Below are 17,127 nucleotides of genomic sequence, written 5' to 3'. Positions count from 1 at the left end.
AGCAGGTTTACTGTTGCCCTTCGACCATCACATTGACATTGAAACACAGAAATGGCATCCGGATTCAATACAAAATTCTCAATGTCGATTTCTGTCCGTAGGTGTACGGTTTAGAATAGTGTGCACTTGGTCTCTTCCCTGGCGGCCCAGTGTTAGACTCCGATGCACTACAGCAGGTTTACTGTTACCCTTCGACCATCACATTGACGATGAAACACAGAAAATGCATCCCGATTCAATACAAAATTCGCAATGCCGATTTCTGTCCACAGGAGTACGGTTAAGAAGAGTATGTACTTTGGCTCTTCCCTGGGGGCCCAGTGTTAGACTCCGATGCACCACAGCAGATTTACTGTATCCCTTCGACCATCACATTGACGATGAAACACAGAAATTGCATCCAGATTCAATACAACAATCACAATGCTGATTTCTGTCCACAGGAGTACGGTTTAGAATACTATGTACTTTGTCTCTTCCCTGGGATCCCAGTGTTAGACTCCGATGCACCACAGCAGGTTTACTGTATCCCTTCGACCATCACATTGACGATGAAACACAGAAATTGCATCCCGTTTCAATACAAAATTCGCAATGCCGTTTTCTGTCTACATGAGTATGGTTTAGAAGAGTATGTACTGTGGCTCTTCCCTGGGCTCTGAGTGTTAGACTCCGATGCACCACAGCAGGTTTACTGTTACCCTTCGACCATCACATTGACGACGAAACACAGAAATTGCATCCCGATTCAATACAAAATTCGCAATGCAGATATCTGTCCACAGGAGTACGGTAAAGAAGAGTGTGTATTTTGGCTCCTCCCCGGGGGCAGAGCGAAAGAATACGATGCACCACTGCAGGTTTACTGTTACATTTCGACCATCACATTGACGATGAAACACAGAAATTGCATCCCGATTCAATACATAATTCGCAATGCCGATTACTGTCCACAGGAGTACGGTTTAGAAGAGTATGTACTGTGGCTCTTCACTGGGGGCCCAGTGTTAGACTCCGATGCACTACAGAAGGTTTACTGTTACCCTTCGACCATCACATTGACGATGAAACACAGAAATAGCATCCTGATTCAATTAAAAACTCGCAATGGCGATTTCTGCCCACAGGAGTATGGTTTTGAAGAGTATGTACTTTGGCTCTTCCCTGGGGGCCCAGTGTTAGACTCCGATGCACCACAGAAGGTTTACTGTATACCTTCGACCATCACCTAGATGATGAACCACAGAAATTGCATCCCGATTCAATACAAAATTCGTAATGCCGATTTCTGTCCACAGGAGTACGGTTCAGAAGAGTATGTACTTTGTCTCTTCCATGGGGGCCCAGTGTTAGACTCGGATGCACCACAGCAGGTTTACTGTTACCCTTCGACCATTACATTGACGATGAAGCACAGAAATTGCAACCGGATACAATACAAAATTGACAATGCCGATTTCTGTCCACAGGAGTACAGTATAGAAGAGAATGTATTTTGGCTCTTCCCTGGGGGCCCAGTGTTAGACTCCGATGCACCTCAGCAGGATTACTGTATCCCTTCGACCATCAAATTGACGATGAAACACAGAATTTGCATCCCGATTCAATACAAAATTCGCAATGTCGATTTCTGTCCACAGGGGTACGGTTTAGAAGAGTATGTACTTTGCCTCTTCCTTAGGGGCCCAATGTTGGACTCCGATGCACCACAGCAGGTTTACTGTATCCCTTCGACCATCACATTGACGATGAAACACTGAAATTGCATCTGGATACAATACAGAATTCACAATGTCGATTTCTGTCCATAGGAGTACGGTTTAGAAGAGTATGTACTTTGCCTCTTCCCTGGGGGCCCAGTGTTAGAATACGATGCACCACAGCAGGTTTACTGAATCCCTTCGACCATCACATTGACGATGAAACACAGAAATTGCCTCCCGAATCAATACAAAATTCGCAATGCCGATTTCTGTCCACAGGGGTACGGTTTAGATGAGTATGTACTTTGGCTCTTTCCTGGGGGCTGAGTGTTAGACTCCGATGCACCACAGCATTTTAACTGTTACGCTTCGACCATCACACTGATGATGAAACACAGAAATTGCATCCCGATTCAATACAAAATTCGTAATGCCGATTTCTGTCCACGGGAGTTCGGTTTAGAAGAGTATGTTTTTTGCCTCTTCCCTGGGGGCCCAGTGTTAGACTCCGATGCACCACAGCAGATTTACTGTATCCCTTCGACCATTACATTGACGATGAAACACAGAATTGGCGTCCCGTTCAATACAAAATTCGCAATGCCGATTTCTGTCCACAGGGGTACGGTTTAGAAGAGTATGTACTTTGCCTCTTCCTTGGGGGCCCAGAGTTGGACTCCGATGTACCACAGCAGGTTTTCTGTATCCCTTCGACTATCACATAGACGATGAAACACAGAAATTGCATCCCGATTCAATACGAAATTCGCAATGCAAATTTCTGTCCACAGGAGTATGGTTAAGATGAGTATGTACTTTGGCTCTTACCCGGGGGCCCAGTATTAGAATACGAAGCACCACAGCAGGTTTACTGAATCCCTTCGACCATCACATTGACGATGAAACACAGAAATTGCATCCCGATTCAATACATAATTCGCAATGCCGATTTCAGTCCACTGGACTACGGTTTAGAATAGCATGTACTTTGGCTCTTCCCTGGTTGCCCAGTGTTAGACTCCGATGCACCACAGCAGGTTTACTGTTACACTTCGACCTTCACATTGACGATGAAACACAGAAATTGCAATCCGATTGAATACATAATTCGCAATGCCGATTTCTGTCCACAGGGGTACGGTTTAGAAGAGTATGTACTGTGGCTCTTCCCTGGGGGCCCAGTGTTAGACTCTGATGCACTACAGAAGGTTTACTGTTACCCTTCGACCATCACATTGATGATGAAACACAGAAATTGCATCCCGATTCAATACAAAATTCGTAATGCCGATGTCTGTCCACAGGAGTACGGTTTAGAAGAGTATGTACTTTGGCTCTTCCATGGGGGCCCAGTGTTAGACTCCGATGCACCACAGCAGGTTTACTGTTAACCTTAGACCATCACAATGACGATGAAACACAGAAATTGCATCCTGATTCAATACATAATTCGCGATGCCGATAACTGCCCACAGGAGTACGGTTTAAAAGAGAAAGTATTTTGGCTCTTTCCTGGGGGCTGAGTGTTAGACTCCGATGCACCACAGCAGGTTTACTGTTACCCTTCGACCATCACTGTGACGATGAAACACAGAAATTGCATCCCGATTCAATACAAAATTCGTAATGCCGATTTCTGTCCACAGGAGTACGGTTTAGAATAGTGTGTACTTTGTCTCTTCCCTGGGGGCCCAGTGTTAGACTACGATGCACCACAGCAGGTTTACTGTATCCCCTTTACCATCACATTGATGATGAAACACAGAAATTGCATCCCGATTCAATACAAAATTCGTAATGCCGATTTCTGTCCACAGGAGTACGGTTTAGAAGAGTATGTACTTTGCCTCTTCCATGGGGGCCCAGTGTTAGACTCCGATGCACCACAGCAGCTTTACTGTTACCCTTCGACCATCACAATGACGATGAAACACAGAAATTGAATCCGGATACAATACAAAATTCACAATGCCGATTTCTGTCCACAGGAGTACGGTTTAGAAGAGTGTGTACTTTGCCTTTTCCCTGGGGGCCCAGTGTTAGACTCCGATGCACCACAGCAGGTTTACTGTATCCCTCCTGACCATCACATTGATGATGAAACACAGAAATTGCTTCCTGAATCAATACAAAATTCGTAATGCCGATTTCTGTCCACAGGAGTACGGTTTAGAAGAGTATGTACTTTGGCTCTTCCATGGGGGCCCAGTGTTAGACTCCGATGCACCACAGCAGGTTTACTTTTACCCTTCGACCATCACATTGTCGATGAAGCACAGAAATTGCATCCGGATACAATAAAAATTTCACAATGCCGATATCTGTCCACTGGAGTACGGTTTAGAAGAGTGTGTACTTTGCCTCTTACCTGGGGGCCCAGTGTTAGACTCCGATGCAACACAGCAGGTTTACTGTGTCCCTTCGACCTTCACATTGATGGTGAAACACAGAAATTGCATCCCGATTCAACACAAAATTCGTAATGGCGATTTCTGTCCACAGGAGTACGGTTTAGAAGAGTATTTACTTTGGCTCTTCCATGGGGGCCCAGTGTTAGACTCCGATGCACCACAACAGGTTTACTTTTACCCTTCGACCATCACATTGTCGATGAAGCACAGAAATTGCATCCGGATACAATACAAAATTCACACTGCCGATTTCTTTCCACAGGAGTACGGTTTAGAAGACTATGTAATTTGCCTCTTCCCTGGGGGCCCAGTGTTAGACTCCGATGCAACACAGCAGTTTTACTGTATCCCTTCGACCATCACATTGACGATGAAACACAGATATTGCATCCCAATGCAATACAAAATTCACAATGCCGACCTCTGTCCATGGATGGGAGTACGGTTTAGAAGAGTATGTACTTTGGCTCTTCCCTGGGGGCCCAGTGGTAGACTCCAATGCACCACAGCAGGTTTACTGTATCCCTTCGACCATCACATTGACGATGAAACACAGAAATTTCATCCCGATTCAGTACAAAATTCGCAATGCCGATTTCTGATTACAGGAGTATGGTTTAGAAGAGTATGTACTTTGGCTCTTACCTCGGGGCCCAGTGTTAGACTCCGATGATTCAAAGTAGGTTTACTGTATCCCTTCGACCATCACATTAACGATGAAACACAGAAATTGCATCCCGATTCAATACAAAATTCGCAATGCTGATTTCTGTCTACAGGAGTACGGTTAAGAAGAGCAAGTAATTTGGCTCTTCCCTGGGGGACCAGTGTTAGAATACGATGCACCACAGCAGGTTTACTGTACCCTTCGACCATCACATTGACGATGAAACACAGATATTGCATCCCGATTCAATACTAAATTCGCAATGCCGATTTCTGCCCACAGGAGTACGGTTTAGACGAGTACGTACTTTGGCTCTTTCCCGTGGGCTGAGTCTTAGACTCCGATGCACCACAGCAGGTTTACTGTTACCCTTCGACCATCACACTGACGATGAAACACAGAAATTGCATCCCGATTCAATACAAAATTCGCAATGCTGATTTCTGTCCACAGGAGTACCGTTAGGAAGAGTAAGTACTTTGGCTCTTCCCTGGGGGACCAGTGTACGATGCACCACAGCAGGTTTACTGTACCCTTCGACCATCACATTGACGATGAAACACAGAAATTGCATCCCGATTCAATACAAAATTCGCAATGCCGATTTCTGCCCACAGGAGTACGGTTTAGACGAGTATGTACTTAGGCTCTTTCCTGTGGGCTAAGTGTTAGACTCCGATGCACCACAGCAGGTTTCCTGTTACCCTTCGACCATCACACTGACGATGAAACACAGAAATTGCATCCCAATTCAATACAAATTTCGGAATGCAAATTTCTGTCCACAGGTGTACAGTTAAGAAGAGTATGTAATTTGGCTCTTAGCCGGGGGCCCAGTGTTAGAATACGATGCACCACAGCAGGTTTACTGTATCCCTTCGACCATCACATTGACGATGAAACACAGAAATTGCATCCGGATTCAATACAAAATTCACATTGTCGATTTCTGTCCACAGGAGTACGGTTTAGAAGAGTGTGTATTTTGCCTCTTCCTTGGGGGCCCAGTGTTAGACTCCGATGCACCACAGCAGGTTTACTGTATCCATTCTACCATCACATTGATGATGAAACACAGAAATTGCATCCCGATTCAATACAAAATTCGTAATGCCGATTTCTGTCCACAGGAGTACGGATTAGAAGAGTATGTACTTTGGCTCTTCCATGGGGACCCAGTGTTAGACTCCGATGCACCACAGCAGGTTTACTTTTACCCTTCGTCCATCACAATGTCGATGAAGCGCAGAATTTGCATCCGGATACAATACAAAATTCACAACGCCGATTTCTGTCCACTGGAGTACGGTTTAGAAGAGTGTGTACTTTGCCTGTTCCGTGGGGGCCCAGTGTTAGACTCCGATGCAACACAGCAAGTTTACTGTATCCCTTCGACCATCACATTGATGATGAAACACAGAAATTGCATCCCGATTCAATACAAAATTCGTAATGGCGATTTCTGTCCACAGGAGTACGGTTTAGAAGAGTATTTATTTTGGCTCTTCCATGGGGGCCCAGTGTTAGACTCCGATGCACCACAACAGTTTTACTTTTACCCTTCGACCATCACATTGTCGATGAAGCACAGAAATTGCATCCGGATACAATACAAAATTCACAATGCCGATTTCTGTCCACAGGAGTACGGTTTAGAAGACTATGTAATTTGCCTCTTCCCTGGGGGCCCAGTGTTAGACTTCGATGCAACACAGCAGTTTTACTGTATCCCTTCGACCATCACATTGACGATGAATCACAGATATTGCATCCCAATGCAATACAAAATTCGCAATGCCGACCTCTGTCCATGGATGGGAGTACGGTTTAGAAGAGTATGTACTTTGGCTCTTCCCTGGGGGCCCAGTGTTAGACTCCAATGCACCACAGCTGGTTTACTGTATCCCTTCGACCATCACATTGACGATGAAACACAGAAATTGCATCCCGATTCAATACAAAATTCGCAATGCCGATTTCTGATTACAGGAGTATGGTTTAGAAGAGTATGTACTTTGGCTCTTACCTGGGAGCCCAGTGTTAGACTCCGATGCATCAAAGCAGGTTTACTGTATCCCTTCGACCATCACATTAACGATGAAACACAGAAATTGCATCCCGATTCAATACAAATTTCGCAATGCTGATTTCTGTCCACAGGAGTACGGTTAAGAAGAGTAAGTACTTTGGCTCTTCCCTGGGGGACCAGTGTTAGAATACGATGCACCACAGCAGGTTTACTGTACCCTTCGACCATCACATTGACGATGAAACACAGAAATTGCATCCCGATTCAATGCAAAATTCGCAATGCCGATTTCTGCCCACAGGAGTAAGGTTTAGACGAGTATGTACTTTGGCTCTGTCCTGTGGGCTGAATGTTAGACTCCGATGCACCACAGCAGGTTTACTGTTACCCTTCGACTATCACACTGACGATGAAACACAGAAATTGCATCCCGATTCAATACAAAATTCGCAATGCAGATTTCTGTCCACAGGTGTACGGTTAAAAAGAGTATGTAATTTGGCTCTTAGCCGGGGGCCCAGTGTTAAAATACGATGCAGCACAGCAGGTGTACTGTATCCCTTCGACCATCACATTGACGATGAAACACAGAAATTGCATCCGGATTCAATACAAAATTCGAAATGCCGATTTCTGTCCACAGGAGTACGGTTTAGAAGAGTATGTACTTTGGCTCTTCCATGGGGGCCCAGTGTTAGACTCCGATGCACCACAGCAGGTTTTCTGTTACCCTTCGATCATCACATTGACGATGAAACACAGAAATTGCATTCGGATACAATACAAATAGCACAATACCGATTTCTGCCACAGGAGTACGGTTTAGAAGAGTGTGTACTTTGCCTCTTCCCTGGGGGCCCAGTGTTAGACTCCGATGCACCTCAGTAGGTTTACTGTATCCCTTCGACCATCACATTGATGATGAAAAACAGAATTTGCAAAACGATTCAATACAAAATTCGTAATGCCCATTTCTGTCCACAGGAGTACGGTTTAGAAGAGTATGTACTTTGGCTCTTCCATGGGGGCCCAGTGTTAGACTCCGATGCACCACAGCAGGTTTACTTTTACCCTTCGACCATCACATTGTCGATGAAGCACAGAAATTGCATCCGGATACAATAAAAATTGCACAATGCCGATATCTGTCCACTGGAGTACGGTTTAGAAGAGTGTGTACTTTGCCTCTTACCTGGGGGCCCAGTGTTAGACTCCGATGCAACACAGCAGGTTTACTGTGTCCCTTCGACCTTCACATTGATGGTGAAACACAGAAATTGCATCCCGATTCAATACAAAATTCGTAATGGCGATTTCTGTCCACAGGAGTACGGTTTAGAAGAGTATTTACTTTGGCTCTTCCATGGGGGCCCAGTGTTAGACTTCGATGCACCACAACAGGTTTACTTTTACCCTTCGACCATCACATTGTCGATGAAGCACAGAAATTGCATCCGGATACAATACAAAATTCACACTGCCGATTTCTGTCCACAGGAGTACGGTTTAGAAGACTATGTAATTTGCCTCTTCCCTGGGGGCCCAGTGTTAGACTCCGATGCAACACAGCAGTTTTACTGTATCCCTTCGACCATCACATTGACGATGAAACACAGATATTGCATCCCAATGCAATACAAAATTCGCAATGCCGACCTCTGTCCATGGATGGGAGTACGGTTTAGAAGAGTATGTACTTAGGCTGTTCCCTGGGGGCCCAGTGTTAGACTCCAATGCACCACAGCAGGTTTACTGTATCCCTTCGACCATCACATTGACGATGAAACACAGAAATTTCATCCCGATTCAGTACAAAATTCGCAATGCCGATTTCTGATTACAGGAGTATGGTTTAGAAGAGTATGTACTTTGGCTCTTACCTCGGGGCCCAGTGTTAGACTCCGATGCATCAAAGTAGGTTTACTGTATCCCTTCGACCATCACATTAACGATGAAACACAGAAATTGCATCCCGATTCAATACAAAATTCGCAATGCTGGTTTCTGTCTACAGGAGTACGGTTAAGAAGAGCAAGTAATTTGGCTCTTCCCTGGGGGACCAGTGTTAGAATACGATGCACCACAGCAGGTTTACTGTACCCTTCGACCATCACATTGACGATGAAACACAGAAATTGCATCCCGATTCAATACTAAATTCGCAATGCCGATTTATGCCCACAGGAGTACGGTTTAGACGAGTACGTACTTTGGCTCTTTCCCGTGGGCTGAGTCTTAGACTCCGATGCACCACAGCAGGTTTACTGTTACCCTTCGACCATCACACTGACGATGAAACACAGAAATTGCATCCCGATTCAATACAAAATTCGCAATGCTGATTTCTGTCCACAGGAGTACCGTTAGGAAGAGTAAGTACTTTGGCTCTTCCCTGGGGGACCAGTGTACGATGCACCACAGCAGGTTTACTGTACCCTTCGACCATCACATTGACGATGAAACACAGAAATTGCATCCCGATTCAATACAAAATTCGCAATGCCGATTTCTGCCCACAGGAGTACGGTTTAGACGAGTATGTACTTAGGCTCTTTCCTGTGGGCTAAGTGTTAGACTCCGATGCACCACAGCAGGTTTCCTGTTACCCTTCGACCATCACACTGACGATGAAACACAGAAATTGCATCCCGATTCAATACAAATTTCGGAATGCAAATTTCTGTCCACAGGTGTACAGTTAAGAAGAGTATGTAATTTGGCTCTTAGCCGGGGGCCCAGTGTTAGAATACGATGCACCACAGCAGGTTTACTGTATCCCTTCGACCATCACATTGACGATGAAACACAGAAATTACATCCGGATTCAATACAAAATTCACATTGTCGATTTCTGTCCACAGGAGTACGGTTTAGAAGAGTGTGTATTTTGCCTCTTCCTTGGGGGCCCAGTGTTAGACTCCGATGCACCACAGCAGGTTTACTGTATCCATTCTACCATCACATTGATGATGAAACACAGAAATTGCATCCCGATTCAATACAAAATTCGTAATGCCGATTTCTGTCCACAGGAGTACGGATTAGAAGAGTATGTACTTTGGCTCTTCCATGGGGACCCAGTGTTAGACTCCGATGCACCACAGCAGGTTTACTTTTACCCTTCGACCATCACAATGTCGATGAAGCGCAGAATTTGCATCCGGATACAATACAAAATTCACAATGCCGATTTCTGTCCACTGGAGTACGGTTTAGAAGAGTGTTGTACTTTGCCTGTTCCGTGGGGGCCCAGTGTTAGACTCCGATGCAACACAGCAGGTTTACTGTATCCCTTCGACCATCACATTGATGATGAAACACAGAAATTGCATCCCGATTCAATACAAAATTCGTAATGGCGATTTCTGTCCACAGGAGTACGGTTTAGAAGAGTATTTATTTTGGCTCTTCCATGGGGGCCCAGTGTTAGACTCCGATGCACCACAACAGTTTTACTTTTACCCTTCGACCATCACATTGTCGATGAAGCACAGAAATTGCATCCGGATACAATACAAAATTCACAATGCCGATTTCTGTCCACAGGAGTACGGTTTAGAAGACTATGTAATTTGCCTCTTCCCTGGGGGCCCAGTGTTAGACTTCGATGCAACACAGCAGTTTTACTGTATCCCTTCGACCATCACATTGACGATGAATCGCAGATATTGCATCCCAATGCAATACAAAATTCGCAATGCCGACCTCTGTCCATGGATGGGAGTACGGTTTAGAAGAGTATGTACTTTGGCTCTTCCCTGGGGGCCCAGTGTTAGACTCCAATGCACCACAGCTGGTTTACTGTATCCCTTCGACCATCACATTGACGATGAAACACAGAAATTGCATCCCGATTCAATACAAAATTCGCAATGCCGATTTCTGATTACAGGAGTATGGTTTAGAAGAGTATGTACTTTGGCTCTTACCTGGGAGCCCAGTGTTAGACTCCGATGCATCAAAGCAGGTTTACTGTATCCCTTCGACCATCACATTAACGATGAAACACAGAAATTGCATCCCGATTCAATACAAATTTCGCAATGCTGATTTCTGTCCACAGGAGTACGGTTAAGAAGAGTAAGTACTTTGGCTCTTCCCTGGGGGACCAGTGTTAGAATACGATGCACCACAGCAGGTTTACTGTACCCTTCGACCATCACATTGACGATGAAACACAGAAATTGCATCCCGATTCAATGCAAAATTCGCAATGCCGATTTCTGCCCACAGGAGTAAGGTTTAGACGAGTATGTACTTTGGCTCTGTCCTGTGGGCTGAATGTTAGACTCCGATGCACCACAGCAGGTTTACTGTACCCTTCGACCATCACATTGACGATGAAACACGGAAATTGCATCCCGATTCAATACAAAATACGCAATGCAGATTTCTGCCACAGGAGTACGGTTTAGAAGAGTGTGTACTTTGCCTCTTCCCTGGGGGCCCAGTGTTATACTCCGATGCACCACAATAAGTTTACTGTATCCCTTCGACCATCACATTGATGATGAAAAACAGAAATTGCATCCTGATTCAATACAAAGTTCGTAATGCCGATTTCTGTCCACAGGAGTACGGTTTAGAAGAGTATGTACTTTGGCTCTTCCCTGGGGGCCCAGTGTTAGACTCCGATGCATCAAAGCAGGTTTACTGTATCCCTTCGACAATCACATTGATGATAAAACACTGAAATTGCATCCCGATTCAATACAAAGTTCGTAATGCCGATTTCTGTCCACAGGAGTACGGTTTAGAAGAGTATGTACTTTGGCTCTTCCCTGGGGGCCCAGTGTTAGACTCCGATGCATCAAAGCAGGTTTCCTGTATCCCTTCGTCCATCACATTGATGATGAAACACAGAATTTGCATCCTGATTCAATACAACAATCACAATGCTGATTTCTGTCCACAGGAGTACGGTTTAGAAGACTATGTACTTTGCCTCTTCCCTGGGGGCCCAGTGTTAGACTCCGATGCACCACAGCAAGTTTAATGTATCCCTTCGTCCATCACATTGCCGACGATACACAGAAATTGCATCCCAATTCCATACAAAATTCGCAATGCCGATCTCTGTCCATGGGAGTACGGTTTAGAAGAGTATGTACTTTGGCTCTTCCCTGGGGGCCCAGTGTTAGACTCCGATGCACCACAGCAGGTTTACAGTTTCCCTTCGACCATCACATTGACGATGAAACACAGAAATTGTATCCCGATTCAATACAAAATTCGCAATGCCGATAACTGCCCACAGGAGCACGGGTTAGAAGAGTAAGTACTTTGTCTCTTTCCTGGGGGCTGAGTGTTAGACTCCGATGCACCACAGCAGGTTTACTGTTACCCTTCGACCATCACATTGACGATGAAACACAGAAATTGAATCCGGATACAATACAACATTCACAATGAGGATATCTGTCCACAGGAGTACGGTTTAGAAGAGTGTGTACTTTGCCTTTTCGCTGGGGGCCCAGTGTTAGACTCCGATGCACCACAGCAGGTTTACTGTATCCCTTCGACCATCACTTTGATGATGAAACACGGAAATTGCATCCAGATTCAATACAAAATTCGTAATGCCGATTACTGTCCACAGGAGTACGGTTTAGAAGAGTCTGTACTTTGGCTCTTCCATGGGGGCCCAGTGTTAGACTCCGATGCACCACAGCAGGTTTACTTTTACCCTTCGACCATCACATTGTCGATGAAGCACAGAAATTGCATCCCGACTCAATCTAAAATACGCAATGCCGATTTCTGTCCACAGGAGTTCGGTTTAGAAGACTATGTAATTTGCCTCTTCCCTGGGGTCCCAGTGTTAGACTCGGATGCACCACAGCAGGTTTACTGTATACATTCGACCATCACATTGATGATGAAACACAGAAATTGCATCCCGATTCAATACAAAATTCGCAATGCAGATTTCTGTCCACAGGTGTACGGTTAAGAAGAGTATGTAATTTGGCACATAGCCGGGGGCCCAGTGTTAGAATACGATGCACCACAGCAGGTTTACTGTATCCCTTCGACCATCACATTGACGATGAAACACAGAAATTGCATCCGGATTCAATACAAAATTCTCAATGTCGATTTCTTTCCACAGGAGTACGGTTTAGAAGAGTGTGTACTTTGCCTCTTCCCTGGGGGCCCAGTGTTAGACTCCGATGCACCACAGCAGGTTTACTGTATACATTCGACCATCACATTGATGATGAAACACAGAAATTGCATCCCGATTCAATACAAAATTCGTAATGCCGATTTCTGACCACAGGAGTACGGTTTAGAAGAGTATGTAATTTGGCTCTTCCATGGGGGCCCAGTGTTAGACTCCGATGCACCACAGCAGGTTTACTGTTACCCTTCGATCATCACATTGACGATGAAACACAGAAATTGCATCCGGATACAATACAAATATCACAATGCCGATTTCTGCCACAGGAGTACGGTTTAGAAGAGTTTGTACTTTGCCTCTTCCCTGGGGGCCCAGTGTTAGACTCCGATGCACCACAGTAGGTTTACAGTATCCCTTCGACCATCACATTGATGATGAAAAACAGAAGTTGCATCCCGATTCAGTACAAAATGCGTAATGCCAATTTCTGTCCCCAGGAGTACGGTTTAGAAGAGTATGTACATTGGCTCTTCCCTGGCGGCCCAGTGTTAGTCTCCGATGCATCAAAGCAGGTTTACTGTATCTCTTCGTCCATCACATTGACGATGAAACACAGATATTGCATCCCGATTCAATACAAAATTCACAATGCCGATCTCTGTCCACAGGAGTACGGTTTAGAAGAGTATGTGCTTTGGCTCATCCCTGGGGGTCCAGTGTAAGACTCCGATGCACCACAGCAGGTTTACTGTATCCTTTCGACCATCACATTGACGATGAAACACAGAATTTGCATCCCGATTCAATACAAAATTCGCAATGCCGATTTCTGTCCACAGGGGTACAGTTTAGAAGAGTATGTACTTTGCCTCTTCCTTGGGGGCCCAGTGTTAGACTCCGATGCACCACAGCAGGATTACTGTATCCCTTCGTCCATCACATTGACGATGAAACACAGAATTTGCATCCAGATTCAATACAACAATCACAATGCTGATTTCTGTCCACAGGAGTACGGTTTAGAAGACTATGTACTTTGCCTCTTCCCTGGGGGCCCAGTGTTAGACTCCGATGCACCACAGCAGGTTTACTGTATCCCTTCGACCATCACATTGGCGGTGAAACACAGAAATTGCATCCCGATTCAATACAAAATTCGCAATGCCGATCTCTGTCCATGGGAGTTCCGTTTTTAAGAGTATATACTTTGGCTCTTCCCTGGGGGCCCAGTGTTAGACTCCGATCCACCACAGCAGGTTTACTGTATCCCTTCGACCATCGCATTGACGATGATACACAGAAATTGCATCCCGATTCAATACAAAATCGCAATGCCGATTTCTATCCACATGAGTATGGTTTACAAGAGTATGTACTTTGCCTCTTCCTTGGGGGCCCAGTGTTACTCTCCGATGCACCACAGCAGGTTTACTGTATCCCTTCGACCATCACATTGACGATGAAACACAGAAATTGTATCCAGATTCAATACAACAATCACAATGCCGATTACTGTCCACAGGAGTACGGTTAAGAAGAGTATGTACTTTGAGTCTTCCCTGGGGACCCAGTGTTAGAAAACGTTGCACCACAGCAGGTTTACTGTATCCCTTCGACCATCACATTGACGATGAAACACAGAAATTGCATGCCGATTCAATACAATATTCGCAATGCCGATATCTTCCCACAGGAGTACGGTTTAGACGAGTATGTACTTTGGCTCTTTCCTGGGGGCTGAGTGGTAGACTCCGATGCACCACAGCAGGTTTACTGTTACCCTTCGACCATCACACTGACGATGAAACACAGAAATTGCATCCCGATTCAATAAAAAATTCGCAATGCAGATTTCTGTCCACAGGAGTACGATTAAGAAGAGTATGTACTTTGGCTCTTAGCCGGGGGCCCAGTGTTAGAATACGATGCACCACAGCAGGTTTACTGTATCCCTTCGACCATCACATTGACGATGAAACACAGATATTGCATCCGGATTCAATACAAAATTCACAATGTCGATTTCTGTCCACAGGAGTACGGTTTAGAAGAGTGTGTACTTTGCCTCTTCCCTGGGGGCCCAGTGTTAGACTATGATGCACAACAGCAGGCTTACTATATCCCTTCGACCATCACATTGATGATGAAACACAGAAATTGCATCCCGATTCAATACAAAATTCGTAACGCCGATTTCTGTCCACAGGAGTACGGTTTAGAAGAGTATGTACTTTGCCTCTTCCATGGGGGCCCAGTGTTAGACTCCGATGCACCACAGCAGGTTTACTGTTACCCTTCGATCATCACATTGACGATGAAACACAGAAATTGCATCCGGATACAATACAAATATCACAATGCTGATTTCTGCCACAGGAGTACAATTTAGAAGAGTGTGTACTTTGTCTCTTCCCTGGGGGCCCAGTGTTAAACTCCGATGCACCACAGCAGGTTTACTGTATCCCTTCGACCATCACATTGATAATGAAACACAGAAATTGCATCCCGATTAAAAACAAAATTCGTAATGCCAATTTCTGTCCACAGGAGTACGGTTTAGAAGAGTATGTACTTTGGCTCTTCCCTGGGGGCCCAGTGTTAGACTCCGATGCATTAAAGCAGGTCTACTGTATCCCTTTGACCATCACATTGACGATGAAACACAGAAATTGCATCCCGATTCAATACAAAATTCACAATGCCGATTTCTGTCCACAGGAGTACGGTTTAGAAGAGTATGTACTTTGGCTCTTAACTGGGGGCCCAGTGTTTGATTCCGATGCACCACAGCAGGTTTACAGTATCCTTTCGACCATCACATTGACGATGAAACACAGAAATTGCATCCCGATTCAATACAAAATTCGCAATGCCGATTTCTGATTACAGGAGTATGGTTTAGAAGAGTATGTACTTTGGCTCTTACCTGGGGGCCCAGTGTTAGACTCCGATGCATCAAAGCAGGTTTACTGTATCCCTTCGACAATCACATTGATGATAAAACACTGAAATTGCATCCCGATTCAATACAAAGTTCGTAATGCCGATTTCTGTCCACAGGAGTACGGTTTAGAAGAGTATGTACTTTGGCTCTTCCCTGGGGGCCCAGTGTAAGACTCCGATGCACCACAGCAGGTTTACTGTTATCCTTCGACCATCACATTGTCGATGAAACACAGAAATTGCTTCCCGATTTAATACAAATTTCGCAATGCCGATTTCAGCCCACAGGAGTACGGTTTAGACGAGTATGTACTTTGGCTCTTTCCTGGGGGCTGAGTGTTAGACTCCGATGCACCACAGCAGGTTTACTGTTACCCTTCGACCATCACACTGACGATGAAACACAGAAATTGCATCCCGATTGAATACAAAATTCGCAATGCAGATTTCTGTCCACAAGAGTACGGTTAAGAAGAGTAAGTACTTTGGCTCTTAGCCGAGGGCCCAGTGTTAGAATACGAAGCACCACAGCAGGTTTACTGTATCCCTTCGACCATCACATTGACGATGAAACACAGAAATTGCATCCGGAGTCAATACAAAATTCACAATGTCGATTTCTGTCCACAGGAGTACTGTTTAGAAGAGTGTGTACTTTGCCTCTTCCCTGGGGGCCCTGTGTTAGACTCCGATACACCACAGCAGGTTTACTGTTACCCTCCGACCATCACATTGACGGTGAATAACAGAAATTGCATACTTATACAATACAAAATTCACAATGCCGATTTCTGCCACAGGAGTGCGGTTTAGAAGAGTGTGTATTTTGCCTCTTCCCTGGGGGCCCATTGTTAGACTCCGATGCACCACAGCAGGTTTACTGTATCCCTTCGACCATCACATTGATGATGAAACACAGAAATTGCATTCCGATTCAATACAATATTCATAATGCCGATTTCTGTCCACAGGAGTACGGTTTAGAAGAGTATGTACTTTGGCTCTTCCATGGGTGCCCAGTGTTAGACTCCGATGCACCACAGCAGGTTTACTGTTACCCTTCGACCATCACATTGACGATGAAGCACAGATATTGCATCCGGACACAATACAAAATTCACAATGCTCATTTCTGTCCACAGGAGTACGGTTTAGAAGAGTAAGTTCTTTGGCTCATCCCTGGAGGCCCAGTGTTAGACTCCGATGCACCACAGCAGGTTTGCTGTATCCCTTCGACCATCACATTG

This window comes from Schistocerca cancellata, chromosome 8, assembly GCF_023864275.1.
Source record: "Schistocerca cancellata isolate TAMUIC-IGC-003103 chromosome 8, iqSchCanc2.1, whole genome shotgun sequence".
Classification (NCBI taxonomy): Eukaryota; Metazoa; Arthropoda; class Insecta; order Orthoptera; family Acrididae; genus Schistocerca; species Schistocerca cancellata.
The sequence above is the reverse complement of the archived record's forward strand: the minus strand, read 5'-3'. Positions refer to the sequence as shown.